The sequence below is a fragment of the Bicyclus anynana genome, chromosome 13, assembly GCF_947172395.1.
Source record: "Bicyclus anynana chromosome 13, ilBicAnyn1.1, whole genome shotgun sequence".
Taxonomy (NCBI): Eukaryota; Metazoa; Arthropoda; class Insecta; order Lepidoptera; family Nymphalidae; genus Bicyclus; species Bicyclus anynana.
The window spans coordinates 7,780,731-7,794,639 of record NC_069095.1 but is presented as its reverse complement, the minus strand read 5'-3'; the positions used below and the strand labels follow the sequence as shown (position 1 = coordinate 7,794,639).

The 13,909-nt window shown below is 35.3% G+C and overlaps 2 protein-coding genes across 2 annotated transcripts in view; both read right to left on the bottom strand.

Moving 5' to 3' along the window:
* Positions 1-12,755, bottom strand: part of LOC112043114 (trace amine-associated receptor 6) — a 66,217-nt gene extending 53,462 nt beyond the window's left edge. The window contains exon 1 of the mRNA XM_024078394.2: positions 12,062-12,755. The gene's annotated coding sequence lies outside the window, so the exon portion shown is untranslated. The remainder of the gene's footprint in view (positions 1-12,061) is intronic.
* The window catches only part of LOC112043107 (circadian clock-controlled protein daywake), a 42,470-nt gene that overhangs the window by 12,064 nt on the left and 16,497 nt on the right, over positions 1-13,909 (bottom strand). The window lies entirely within an intron of this gene.

Below are 13,909 nucleotides of genomic sequence, written 5' to 3'. Positions count from 1 at the left end.
TTTTTTATTATTTTCGTTGAACACAGATTATAAATGGATATAGAACTTTCTGGGGTACCAAGTAAAATCCCCCAGTGATTTCTCCGAGCACTGCGTAGAAAGTTTTATTTGTCAACTTCATAAATAAATAAAATAAGAAGCCTCCTATTTTTCGCTTTTAAATGGCAAAAAGGCGACAAATACCGTCACAAATAGGTAGCGTTTTTATCTCTTTTAATACGGAACCCTAAAATATTGCTTGTTGGTTTAAAACCACATACCTTAATAAAATTACCATCCCATAGACGATGTTTACTTAAAAGGTTTGACCCTTGTAAATTAATTTGTTAATGAAATAAGAAAACAGCTCATATTTTCTCAGTCGAGTTCATACTTTTAATTAGATATACTTTCTGCAGGTAAAGTTATAAAGTAGGTAGATATAGCTTGGCAAGTCCGTCGATGACACTACCATGGTATGCGGGCGACGGGAGGAAAGACTGCGCGGGTGTGAAATCGTGCGTGCGGGGAAGTGTGGTGGATCAGTCGCGGGTTTTTCATTCATCGCTACACGCCTCTGGCCCGCGCGCACCATCTGGAGTGCTACAAATGAATTTCCCAAGCTATAGAAATAGATAGAGTTCTTAATTGCACATTTTTTGTTTCACCCAGATTTTATTTTATTTTTTATACAATGAAAAATTAGCCTTGACATCGATCTCACCTGATGTTAAGTGACGATGTAGTCTAATATGGAGGCGGGCTTAACGGTACATCTTTGGGTAACTAGTAACAGCTCTACCACCAGACCAGACCTTAGCCAATTTAGAAAATGACAAATCCTAAACTGATCCGAGCTTGAAATCGAACCTTGGACATATCTGTTGATAACCCAAGCATTATCATCTGTGATAGAGGTCGCCAAATTGTAAAATACATTTCTCAATTGATTTGATGTTTATTTTAAAAGGTTGTTTAGGAATTTTTTTTTTTATTCTTTACAAGTTAGCCCTTGACTATAATCTCACCTGATGTTAAGTGATGATGCAGTCTAAGATGGAAGCGGGCTAACTTGTTAGGAGGAGGATAAAAATCCACACCCCTTTCGGTTTCTACACGGCATCGTACCGGAACGCTAAGTCACTTGGCGGTACGTCTTTGCCGGTAGGGTGGTAACTAGCCACGGCCGAAGCCTCCCACCAGCCAGACCTGGACAAATTAAGAAAATCTCCATCTGCCCAGCCGGGGATCGAACCCAGGACCTCCGTTTTGTAAATCCACCGCGCATACCACTGCGCCACGGAGGCCGTCAAATATTTATTTATTCGCCGGTATTTGAATTGAAACAGTTTTACGCAGCCTGTATCATTCTCTCCAATGATTAGTTTGTCACAACGGTTATTTTAACACTTAACTGTTATTGTTACAGACACTCGCTAATGCAACATATAATTTTGAAAGCAGAAATGCTGGCGGGTTCCCTTTTAGGATGCTTGTTTATCACTCAAGTTCACCACCTTTTATCATATTATGTATAAATCTATACTATGTAGGTATAAATAATTATAACTTTTATTCTCTCCTTCTCTCTCAAAAGAAACTCGAAATAACAATAAAGCACATTCAAACAAACAATCAGTTCTTGAGCATAAGTTACGAAACTTCACAATATATTATATGATGAACAAAACCTAACTTTTCCACAACTATAGATTTTTATAAGAGTTCCCGAAGCGGAAAAGTAATTTCTGCTTTTATAATATTAGAAAGGACCCTAATATCGTGAGTCGTTTTTATTCACAAAAACACAACTAGACTAAGCAAAATCCTTTTCTTGATGTGAAAGTATTATTTTAGAGGAAAAAAATATTGTTGGAACGCAATCCCACCCTCAGCGGAAACATAATAGATCGTAAATCATACACTACAAAAATATTTAGCTTAGGGATTCGAGATTTGATGTACTTCGTGAAAATAATTCTATGGAAGGGCCCGTAGATAGTAATGTAGACTGAATAGAAATATTTACGGACAAAATAAGATTACCAAGAATAGCTTTAGATATTATTTTGAATCCTACTAATATTATAAACGCAAAAGTTTGTAAGGATGTTTGGATGTTTGTTACTCTTTAACGCCGCTACTACTGAAGTGAATAGATTTTACTCAGGATTAACATATAGGCTACTTTTTATCCCAAAAAATCCATAGTTTCCCGAAAACTGATGATTTTGATGATATGAATGTTTGTTACTATTTCACGCCTCAACTACTGAACCAAATTAGCTGAAATTAGGTATTAAGATATATTATAGCCTGGATTAACACATAGACTAATTTTTATCCCGGAAAAATCCATGGTTCCCGAGGGATTTGTGAAAAACTAAATTCACGCGGACGAAGTCGCGGGCGTCCGCTAGTGACCTATTATAATCTTCATATTCAGTACTATGTTGAATTAAAGACTTTTTTGAAGAATCTAAAGGTTCAGTAAAAAACTAAATTGACTGAATGACTGGTTAATTAATTTTAATTGCTTAGTTTTGCGTTTCTTGTGAGGCTTTAGGCTATTTTACTATTTTATTAAATTTAATTAATAAATAATTTAATAATTTTTATTTAATAAATTTGTGTCTGTGACTTCAATTTTTGTGGTGTGCTCTCGAGTACATATATAGTTACTTACAAAATACCAAAATACAGACGAGCTTTTTTAAATTTTTTGTCTATCAGTCAGTCTGTTTGTCCGGGCTAATCTTCGGAACGACTAAACTGATTTTAATTGGACTTTCACTGGAATATAAAAAAGGTAATTGAGCAACGTATACATGTTAGGTACTTATATTTTTAACCCGGAAAAATCCATGGTTCCCGCGGGATTTGTGATAAACAAAAGTTAAGATCGGCAAAATCACGGGTGTCAGTTAGATATAAGGAAAATATATGCAAGTAGTTTAACTTCATAGTATTAGATATTCAAAACACTATTCAACTAACAACAATGTATTCTAACAGATAGCAAACTCGTGGAATAATATTCTACAAACTTACTAATGGTCTAAAAGCCTGCGTTTCCCAGACCTTCGTTATTTTATAAAAGCCACCATTGTCCAAAGTCCATAATTTCCTTCTATACTTACCGATGGTAAGAGCAAGTCTTTCAGCTTTTATTAAGTCAGTAAGCAGGAAGATTGGCGAGATCTCAATCAATATATATTGTTAGTTGGAATATCTATTCATATTCATCATTATCAACCCATATTCGGCTCACTGCTGAGCTCGAATCTCCTCTCAGAATGAGAGGGATTAGGCCAATAGTCCACTACGCAGGCCCAATGCGGATTGGCAGACTTCACACACGCAGAGAATTAAGAAAATTTTCTGGTACGCAGGTGTTATTCATCTATCACGATGTTTTTCCTGTACCGTTTGAGACACGTGATATTTAATCTGTCAAAATGCACAGTACTGAAAAGGTGCATGACCCGGACCGGATTCGAACCCACACCCCTCCATCTAACACAATAAATAGGTTTTTTATAAAAATGTTGAAAATAGAGGTCAGGAGTGTCGAAAAAAGTCAAGCTGTCTGGAGATTTCATAGAAAACGCAGCCTAATCAATGCATGTCAATACAACAATTCAATAAAAAACTATCCAAAGTAGGATATTCCTCTACGGCATAATGTCTGTCTTTTAAGGATAGCTTACCCATCTATACCTACTAGCTGACGCCGCGCGGTTTCACCCGCGTGGTTCCCATTCCCGTAGGAATATGGGGATAAAATATAGCCTATAGCATTCCTCGATAAATGGACTATCTACACTAAAAGAATTTTTCAAATCGGACCCGTAGTTCCTGAGATTAGCGCGTTCAAACGAACTCTTCAGTTTTATAATATTAGTATAGATTCTATCTAAAAATCGGTGTACCTTAACTTTTACTGGAATACCCACCTATATCTATTCGATCTAAAAAATCGGTGTACCTAAACTTTCAGAGCAAAGTTCGATTTTTATTTTCGATTATGCAGATAAAGTTGCGAGCTTTCCTAGTTCTGAAATAAATCTAATAACAACTCCACTATCAAAATGCATAATTTTTCAGCAACAAACTTCATATTCCTACCAAGCAAACGCTCGATATTTTCATTTTATTTATTTCGCATACGAATATAAAATCAGTTGAATTCCTTCAACGGGGTTGAAGTATCGTAGAGAATTTTTCAAGTATGAAATGTTTGAATAATGTTTTATATTTTAACGCGCTCCTTTTTTATGTTTGTGGTGGGCTTAAATTTAAAATAAAAATAGAGCTAAATATGTATGTATGTCATGTACTTAACACAGATAATATTATTTGGCATCTTACAAATACGATTATAAAGAAAAACAATAATTATACTGTAAAAAAGCGCCCATTGATCCATAGCAGCAAGTAACATAAACTTCTTGCTAAGTAATTACATATATTATACACATTATATATTTATATACATATTGCGATTACGACGTATTAAAAAAAAACTACTTTCAAGATCTCGTTCAAACCAATTTTCGGTGGAAGATTGCATGATAATGTACTTCACATATTTTTTAATTTTATCATTCTCGTATTTTAGAAGTAACTATTAAGTAATAAATAAATATTAAAATAAATAAATAACTATTCAGTTTAGAAAAAAAATACCTTCCAATCCATAGATACCTCTTACTTATGGGTTTAATGAAAAACAAAATTCTGAGTATCAGTTTTAAGTATGGAGGACCCCCATTTTTTTTTCTGTTAATATATGGAAATCTTAATGCGGTTCATGGAATACATCTACTTACCAAGTAACAGTACAGCTCAGTTACGGAAAAAAGTGGCTGTGACATACGGACGGACAGACAGACATGACAAATCTATAAGGGTTCCGTTTTTGCTATTTGGCTACGGAACCCTAACAAGATATGCCGACGCAGATCATATTCAATTATGTGTCTTGTATCAATAACTAGTGGACGCCCGCGACTTCGTCCGCGTAGAAAACCATGATTACCATAAAAAAGGTTAAAATGAGTCAACCTTATCGCTTAAACTGTTGAGGACTATTTTTAGAACTTTTTAAGAGTTACAATGTTCTTATGTATGATTTATAAGAACGAAAGCTCTCCAAAGGAATATTTTTTCCGTTAACTCTAGGCTGCTATGTAGAATGTTTTACAGAAAATTTTCTTCAAAGGCACAGGAAACATCATTAAAAATTCCTGATTGAATGTCAAGATCAAAGGTTCAAAGTGTGAAGACTACCAATGAGAACTTGGCCAACTCAGCAAAATAATAAATAACTTATTCTGATTCTGAGTGGTTGGAACAACCCCACATTAGTGGTTGAAATAATTATCATTTTATTAACTGCCTCATGTGGAACAGTGGTTAAGGTTAGTTCCAGTTTTGGGTCATGGGTGAATATTGATCTTTTCTGTGTTCTAAGTAGCCCAATTTGAGACATTGGTGAGGTGTTACATTTTCGTGCTTCGGAGATCAGGTTACGAGTAACGTCCGTCTGTTTTCTAACTACTATCTGATAGTGATCGTGACAGAGTTGAACATTAACATTCATATCCCGCCAATTCACATAGGAGCAGCATGGTGGTCTCGAACCCCAAGTCTCCTCTAATGAAATATTGCAGTTGTTATACAAAATATGAATAACATACATACATTTATTCTATACTAATATGATAAAGCTGAAGAGTTTGTTTGTTTGTCTGATTGAACGCTCTAATCTCAGGAACTACTGGTCCGATTTGAAAAATTATTTCATTGTTAGATAGCCCACTTATTAAGGAAGGCTATAGGCTATATATTATCCCTGTTTTCCTACGGGAAAGGAAACCACGCGGGTAAAACCGCGCGGCGTAAGCTAGTTAAGAATATTTACACACTAATAACCAAAATAGATATTTAAAAAACCCAATACAAATTTTATGATGATGAGTTAATAGACATTGTAGTTACTGTTTTTGCCAGTTTTCATAATTTATCCAGAATTAAAATGATTATTTTATGCTCCGTAAATTATTCTCGTTAACCGGCGAAATTTCATCAAACGCTTGACTCTATTTACTCGTCGTACTTTAACACTCTCAAATGTAAATTCGTTACATTTAAATCACGCCACAAACGAACATTTTCATAATAAGGCCCTACGTAATTCACTTTAACACGTGTTTCTTGGACATTTTAATATACATTTTGCTGGAAAAATGTTTTACAAAGTCATCGTCCTTATAATGATGATCCTTAACACAAAAATTCTGTCATAGGACGGAGAGTTACAAAAGTGTGTATTAAACTAATACGCGCTAATTATAATAATGATTATCAAAGATTTTAGTTGATGTTGTTTTGTTTCCATAAAGAAAATATAAATACCAATTAGTGGTCTTCTACTCTTTTGGCATTAACAAATTGGCATCCTTTTGTTGTCGATGTCCAGTCGACTCGCAAAAAACGTTTCGCATCGACGTTTCTAATAAGAACAGCGAAGATGTGGAATGCCCTTCCGGCTTCTGTGTTTCCAAACACTTATGATCTGTGCACCTTCAAGGCAAGAGTGAATAGGCATTTTCTAGGCAAGCTCGCTCCAACCTAGACCTCATCATTGCTTTCCACTAGGCATGATTGTAGTGAAGCCCAAGTCTAATAAGAATAAAAAAAAACTTAGTTGCAGCTACATAGCGTATGTCACAAACTATCAAAAATAATAGTTAAATATTTGTTTCCTTTTATTTGTATTTGTCTCTTTATTTCCTCCTCATAATAGCTACAAAGAATTTTTGCTTAAGAGTTAGTATGAATTAGTAAGCCTTTAAGCTTAGGTGATGTTTCAGAGTAAATTCTAATTTTGCAAAATCTAAGTCATCATAATACGTCAGAATTTTTTTAATTTAAATTTACTTTAAAAAATAACTTGTGAAGTACGTATTACTCCTATATATTACTCGTCTTCAAGATAGATTAAGGGCGTGAAGTTTGCTGGAATCCCGAATAATATACCCTGGCGATTATCTCGAGCGTTGAGAAGCACATTTTATTTGCCAAGTTAATATATTATCTTGTAAAACAATGGCAGCCATTTTCTGCGGGCAGATAATGGTAGTACACGCAATAAAATGTTTCGATTGTGTTTTTAAAAACAGAGAAATATTATTATCAACCCGTATTCGTCTCACTGTCGAGATCGAGTCTCCTCGCAGAATGAGAGTGGTTAGGCTAATAGTTCACGACGCTGGCCCAGTGCAGATATACAGACTTCACACACGTAGAGAATTAAGATATTTCTTAGGTATGTAGGTTTCGATGTTATTCCTTCACCGTTTGAAAAACGTGATATTTAATTTTTAACCGACTTCAAAAAAACGAGGAGGTAATCAATTCGTCGGAATCTTATTTTTTCTTATGTATGTTCAGCGATTATTCGAAGACGCCTGAACCGATTTGGAAAATTCTTTTTTTGTTTGAAAGGGGTTAATGATGCACCGCACCTCCAGCCTCTGCCCCGCGCGCACGACTTCGCACCCGCTCAGTCCTTCCCTCCCCGTCGCCCGCACATCATGGGAGTCATAACGAACTTGCCAAGCTATAGTATTAAGTCGAAATACCACTGTTAGTAATTTATTTCAACAGACTCATTGTAAGTAATTACTATGAAATTTTAATCAGGCGCAGGATTTTTATATTTTTCTTAGGCTCATGTTTTGTTATAAACTTCTTACAAGGTTCTACACCTATTTCCCACATAAACTTTAACTATGGAAAACTCGCATTGTTTGCGCAATCTATACTAATAATATAAAGCTGAAGATATTGTTTGTTTGTTTGCTTGAACGCGCTAATCTCAGGAACTATTGGTCCGTTTTTAAAAATTATTTCAGTGTTAGATATCCCATTTACCGAGGAAGGCTACAGGCTATATATTATCCCCGTAATCTTTCTCTAAATAAAACAAAAGTGTTTTTTTTTAAAGATCAAGGTCGTACTTATCAATAGTTATTTGTTCGAAATGTATACCATTGTCTTCATTATTTCAGATATAAATCACTTTACCGAACCTTTCAACTAAAGTGCCATGAGCCAAAGAAAAGTTAAACCAATTATACGCCAAGAGGAGAAATATAACACGAAATTGTGAAAGTAACGAAGCTGAAAATTGGCTGATATTACCAGTAGGTAGTTTATTTTGTTAAAGGTATATTGAATTTATTCTTAGAAGGAGTATTCCACTCGCCTAACCTTTAGTTTCATATTTAATAATACATAACAAGTAGGTAGGTACGTCTATTTATAATTATAGCGTCTACTTATATATAAATTGGAAAATCTAAATACACAAAGTATTTAAACTCTATTAAAATTGAGTTCAAATATTTTTGAACTAGCTGACACCACGCGGTTTCACTCGCGTGGTTTCCGTTCCCGAAGAAATACGGGAATAATATACCTATAGCCTATAGCCTTCCTCGATAAATGGGCTATCTAACAGTGAAATAATTTTTCAAATCGGACCAGTAGTTCTTGAGATTAGCGCGTTCAAACAAACAAACTCTTCAGCTTTATAATATTAGTATAGATTTAGAATATTTTCTGAGCAGTTGGTGTTGACGTTGTTTTAAAACTAAGAGGTTTGGGGTTCAGTTCCAAGAACGAGACACTATAAGAAATTCATATTATATGATTAGCACAAGTTAGATCTTACCAGCCCAGTGCCTCTGCCTCCAATTCCGGAGGGTGTGGTTTCGAATCTGGTCTGGATGCACCTCGAACTTTTCAGTTGTGTGCATTTTAATAAATCAAATATCACGTGTCTCAAACGGTGAAAGAAAATATCGTGAGGAAACCCGCATACCAGAGAATTTTCTTAACCCGGCAGCACTCGCTACTGGGTAAATATTACCACAGAGTACCTATAAATTGATGTCTTTCTTTTTCGAAGCACTTCGGTGCCACGCGCTTCTAGGTACCTTCTAGTTGCTAACTAACGCACACGCACACCGCGTCACGGCCAAAGCGCGCGCGGCGTTCGGCTACAATGGACGTTTAAAGTTAGTATGGGTAAAAAATACCCAGTAGCGACAATTTTAGTTATTTTTTTTTATGTTTGCTTAGGGTTGTTTATCTTGTATAAGAGCCTATTTAAAATGGATTTCGGGCTGAGAGATAGCATTATAGCAGAATTACTTGAGCAACAAGATAGCGAGGAAGAAAATGTTTCGGAAGTGGAAGATTCAGAGCAATATAGTGAACATGAAAGTGACTCAGGGCAAGATGTTGATGAATCAGACGCAGACTCAGACCTTGACGAATTTCCTTGCGATCTACCCTTAAATAAAGAACCGCAACCCTCAAATGAAGAATAGATAGATGTGCCATTGAAATTACCTTAGGAAAGGAAAGTTTATTGGAAAGGACAAAACAACTGTTTGGAAAATTCGTGAGTCACCGCAATCACCAAATCTATACTAGAGGCTTGGGAGCTTATATTTTGAAAGTTGTCTTCATAGATTGTCGATAACACGAATATAATACATCCAAGATCTGAAATCTAAGTTCACGAGGGAACCCGACTGTAAGTCTACCGACATTGTTAAGCTTCGGGCTCTTTTGGGCTTACTTCTGCCTCTCGCTGCGCCGTATGTGACTGGAAAAAAATTTGAAAGACAAAGACAGTTTGTGAGTTATGCTCCAAGAGAATATGCCGGGAACATACAACCGCAATATGTGAGGACTGCTTCGATAACGAGAAAAAAAATCATTTTTACTAACAGGCGAGGAACAACAACTTCTATGCCAAATATCTAAAAGTTCCCGAGGTATAAAAAATTTAAGCTTGTTTTAATTTTATAGTGTTTAAGTCTTCTTTTCATAAATATCTTAATTTTGTATGGTTCCTAAGAAGAAAAAGCATTTTTGTTAGTTTGTATAAGAGTTTAACGATTTTTGTTCGAATTTTATGATTTTTTTTCAAAAGACTCATATTTTTAATAAATAAATGATTAGACTGTAATATATTTTTTTATTTACTTAAAATAATATTATTAAAATTATACAATACGCCTAAAACAATAAACTACCTATTTGTCTTGAATAATGGACCATAAAATCTGTGGTATTTTTTACCCAGTAGCGAGTATTAGTGTTTGTAAAATCCTAGCGAGTGCTGCCGGGTTAATTCTCTGCGTGTGTGAAGTCTGCCAGTTGGGCCAGCGTGGTGGACTATTGGCCTAACTCCTATCATTCTGAGAGGGGACTCGAGCTCAGCAGTGAGCCGAGTGGGTTAATAATGATGATGATGAGATCTTACTAGTGCCGGCTAAGCGGCTTAACTCCAGTACGAGACTGTAAAAACGTATTATTTGTAAGGGTTTTTAAGATTAAATACGTTACTTCGCAATTAAGATTAATTAATTAAACCATCGTGTTTTTATGGCTAAATTTATAAGATATCTATAAAAAGCAGAATATTTAAAACTTTTTTTTTCTTTACTACAAGCCCTTGACTACAATCTCACCATCCTAAATGGTATAATATATGATAGATGGTAAATGATTATGCAATCTAAGATATAAGCGGGAAGCTTGTTAGGAGGAGGATGAAAATCCACACCCCTTTCGGTTTCTATGCGACAAACACACGCTAAATCGCTTGGCGGTATGTCTTTGCCGGTAGGGTGGTAACTAACCACGGCCGAAGCCTCTCACTAGCCAAACCTGGACCAATTAAGAAAACCTCAATCAGCCCAGCCGGGGATCGAACCCAGGGCCTACGTCTTGTAAATCCACCGCGCATACCACTGCGACACGGAGGCCGTCAAAACTTCTATTCTATAGGTATTTAAAAAAAACTGAAATATTTTTCTTTCTGAAATACGAAGGCAGGTAGGTACTTAACATCGTTCTAACTTAAATAGGGCAAGATTATAAAGCACTCTTGTAACTGTAACAGCAAACGGCCAACTTATTTAAGGAGCCTTAAAAACAAGGCGACCCTTTTCACGCTTTTTTGTACAAAAACTGTGTAATTTTTAAAGTAAACAGAACTGAAAAGGCTGACAAAAAGCCCGGCTTTCAACCCCTTTAGTTAAAATTCAGTCTTAATTATTATGAAACAGGCGACCCACCCGGCTTCGAACGAGTCCAATTTAACTAATATGTCATAAGTATCTGAGTTGTTTAAACAAAGTTATTCATATATTAATTTACTAGCGGACGCCCGCGACTTCGTCCGTGTGGAATTTAGTTTTTCACAAATCCCTCGGGAACCATGGATTTTTCCGAGATAAAAAGTAGCCCATGTGTTAATCCAGGCTATAATATATCTCAATACTAAATTACAGCTAATTCAGTTCAGTAGTCGAGGCGTGAAAGAGTAACAAACATTCATCTCATCAAAATCATCAGTTTTCGCTAATCTCGGAAAACAATGATTTCCTCGGGAATGAGAAAAAAATCGTTAGATGTAATGTAAAGTAGTTTTCTTTACCAGAAGCTAACTGCAAATTTTACGTAAGTATAGTCATATTTTACCTAACATACTTACCTAATCGAAAAAAAAATATTGAATTACGTGGCTACCTATCCTAATGTCAATAAAGTAGAAGCATTTAAATAGTGGACGATCTATTACCAAAGAAAGAAAATTCTATTTACGTCCTTGAAATGCTTAAATTAGTTTTGTATTGCACAAGATATTGGGCATGGAATTAAAATTGTAGGGATCAAACCCGCAGCATATGGATGATTTAAAAGAAATTTATTGTAAGAATATTATAATAAATCATTAAAACACATATTTTCGCTTATTAATCTACAGAGAACTTAAAACCAGCATAGGTTTAAACGCCCTAAAGATTACGTTTTTTAGTTACCTACCTACATTAAAACATTATTTTTCTTTAAAAAATTATGCCGTACCATTTTCCATACATATTGATCTCCAAATTGCTCTGTTAGATTATTAAACAAAAAAAGTTCCAAAAAATAAACCGCAGACACTTTTCAAACAAAAATTCAATCAAAACAAGTACCCTACACTCACCCTTATCCGTCAACCCTGTCATCATTCATGGTGATGTGGTTTAGCACTATTAACTTGGAAATCCTGTCTGAAATAAAAATGTCGGCAGCACAGGAAGAGATTAATTTAAACTCAGAACTTGGAGAGTCTAGCACAATAACAACTATAAAGCTTGAGTTTACGAATCGTATTCGAGAAATTGTTCAGTGTTTTCGAACTGTAACGGCTTAGTTGAATTTCAAAGCTCGAGCGCGTCCATCCGCGACGAACGCTGAAGCACGACTGAAACTGAAGCCCAAGTTGAAGTTGATCAAATACGCGCTCCCTCGGGCTGAAACTCATGAAAATATTTAAGTTAGTCGTTCCTTACAGACGTTATTTCAGATTTCCAACTTCTCAAACTGACACAGTTTGTTGATTTTGTAATCGATATTAATCTTCCGTATCGAAGTTACCGCTAAGTTTATTCAGTGTAATGAAATTGCTATTTAGTTTTTAACTCTACGTTCTTTAATACTCGCTTATCACGTTTTAGCGTCTTTAATTTAATTTGTTTTACAATTTACCATAAAACTTTTTTATTATGAAATGAAATAAAGCTTAAAGTATAGAATATATTATTATTAGTGTAGAATTATCACACTTCGGGTGTGATTCACAACAAAAGTTGAAAGCCAACATTCGAAAGCGAGACTATCGAATTTGAAAGGTTGCCAAGTTATAAAATGAGGGATATGTAGTTTTATTTTTTGTTATATTTTATTATATTGCTGCACGACTCTTCTTCTAAAATTAGATGTAAATAACCCTCAGACTAAATACAGAAGGAATAGTATCGCACCCAAATTCAGGAACAAAATTTTCTGCCATTTTCTAAGGAAAACTAGCTTAGATTTCATACATATTTTATACTAAACTAGCAGTTTTTGTTAATTTTTTACACCATATAACTACACAAAAAGGTATTTTTTACGGAGGTTTTTAACCGACGGACACGATTGTAAACTATGAAATATCGATTCTTTAGAGACAGTGTTTATAATCGCATAAGATCGTTGATCATATACGTTGACAGAAAAATAATGTCTTGCAAGGTAGGTCTTTATCTAATTAGTCTGAGAAGTAACCCACCAACCCGCACTGGAACATAGTGGTGGTGATTTGTTTTGTGAACTTGACTGCAATTAAGCCTGATGGAAAGCATTAATGCACTTTAAGTTACTTAGAAGATGCCTTTTCACTCTTGCTTTGAAGGTGTTTAAATTATAAATGTCAGGAAACATAAACTCATGCCAAATTTTTGCTCTATGAATTAGAAATCGTTTCGTACGAGTTACCTGGACATCCACTATGTAAGGATGCCAACGTTCGCGGCGTCTTGCTGTTCTAAGGTAGAAAGGAAAGGAGAAGAAAGGAGAAGTTCTCCTCTCCTATGTGGAGTATCGCCAGGCCCTGTAGTGTAGGCCATATAGTATTGTTGCCTTAGTGAAGGTACCTCGGCTGATCGCTAGTTTACGAAACCTATTTTGTATGCATAAACAGAGTATATAATACTAGCGGACGCCCGCGACTTCGTCCGCGTGGAATATAGTTTTTCATAAATCCCTCGAGAACCATGGATTTTTCCGAGATAAAAAGTTGCCTATGTGTTTATACAGGCTATAATATGAATATCTCAATACCAAATTTCAGCGAATTCAGTTTAGTAGTCGCGGCGTGAAAGAGTTACAAACATTCATATCATCAAAATCATCAGTTTTGCAAATCTCGGGTCGGGAAACCATGGGTTTTTTCGGGATGATGTAGCCTATGTGTTAATCCAGAGTAAAATCTATTTCCATTCTAAATTTCAGCCAAATCGCTTCAGTA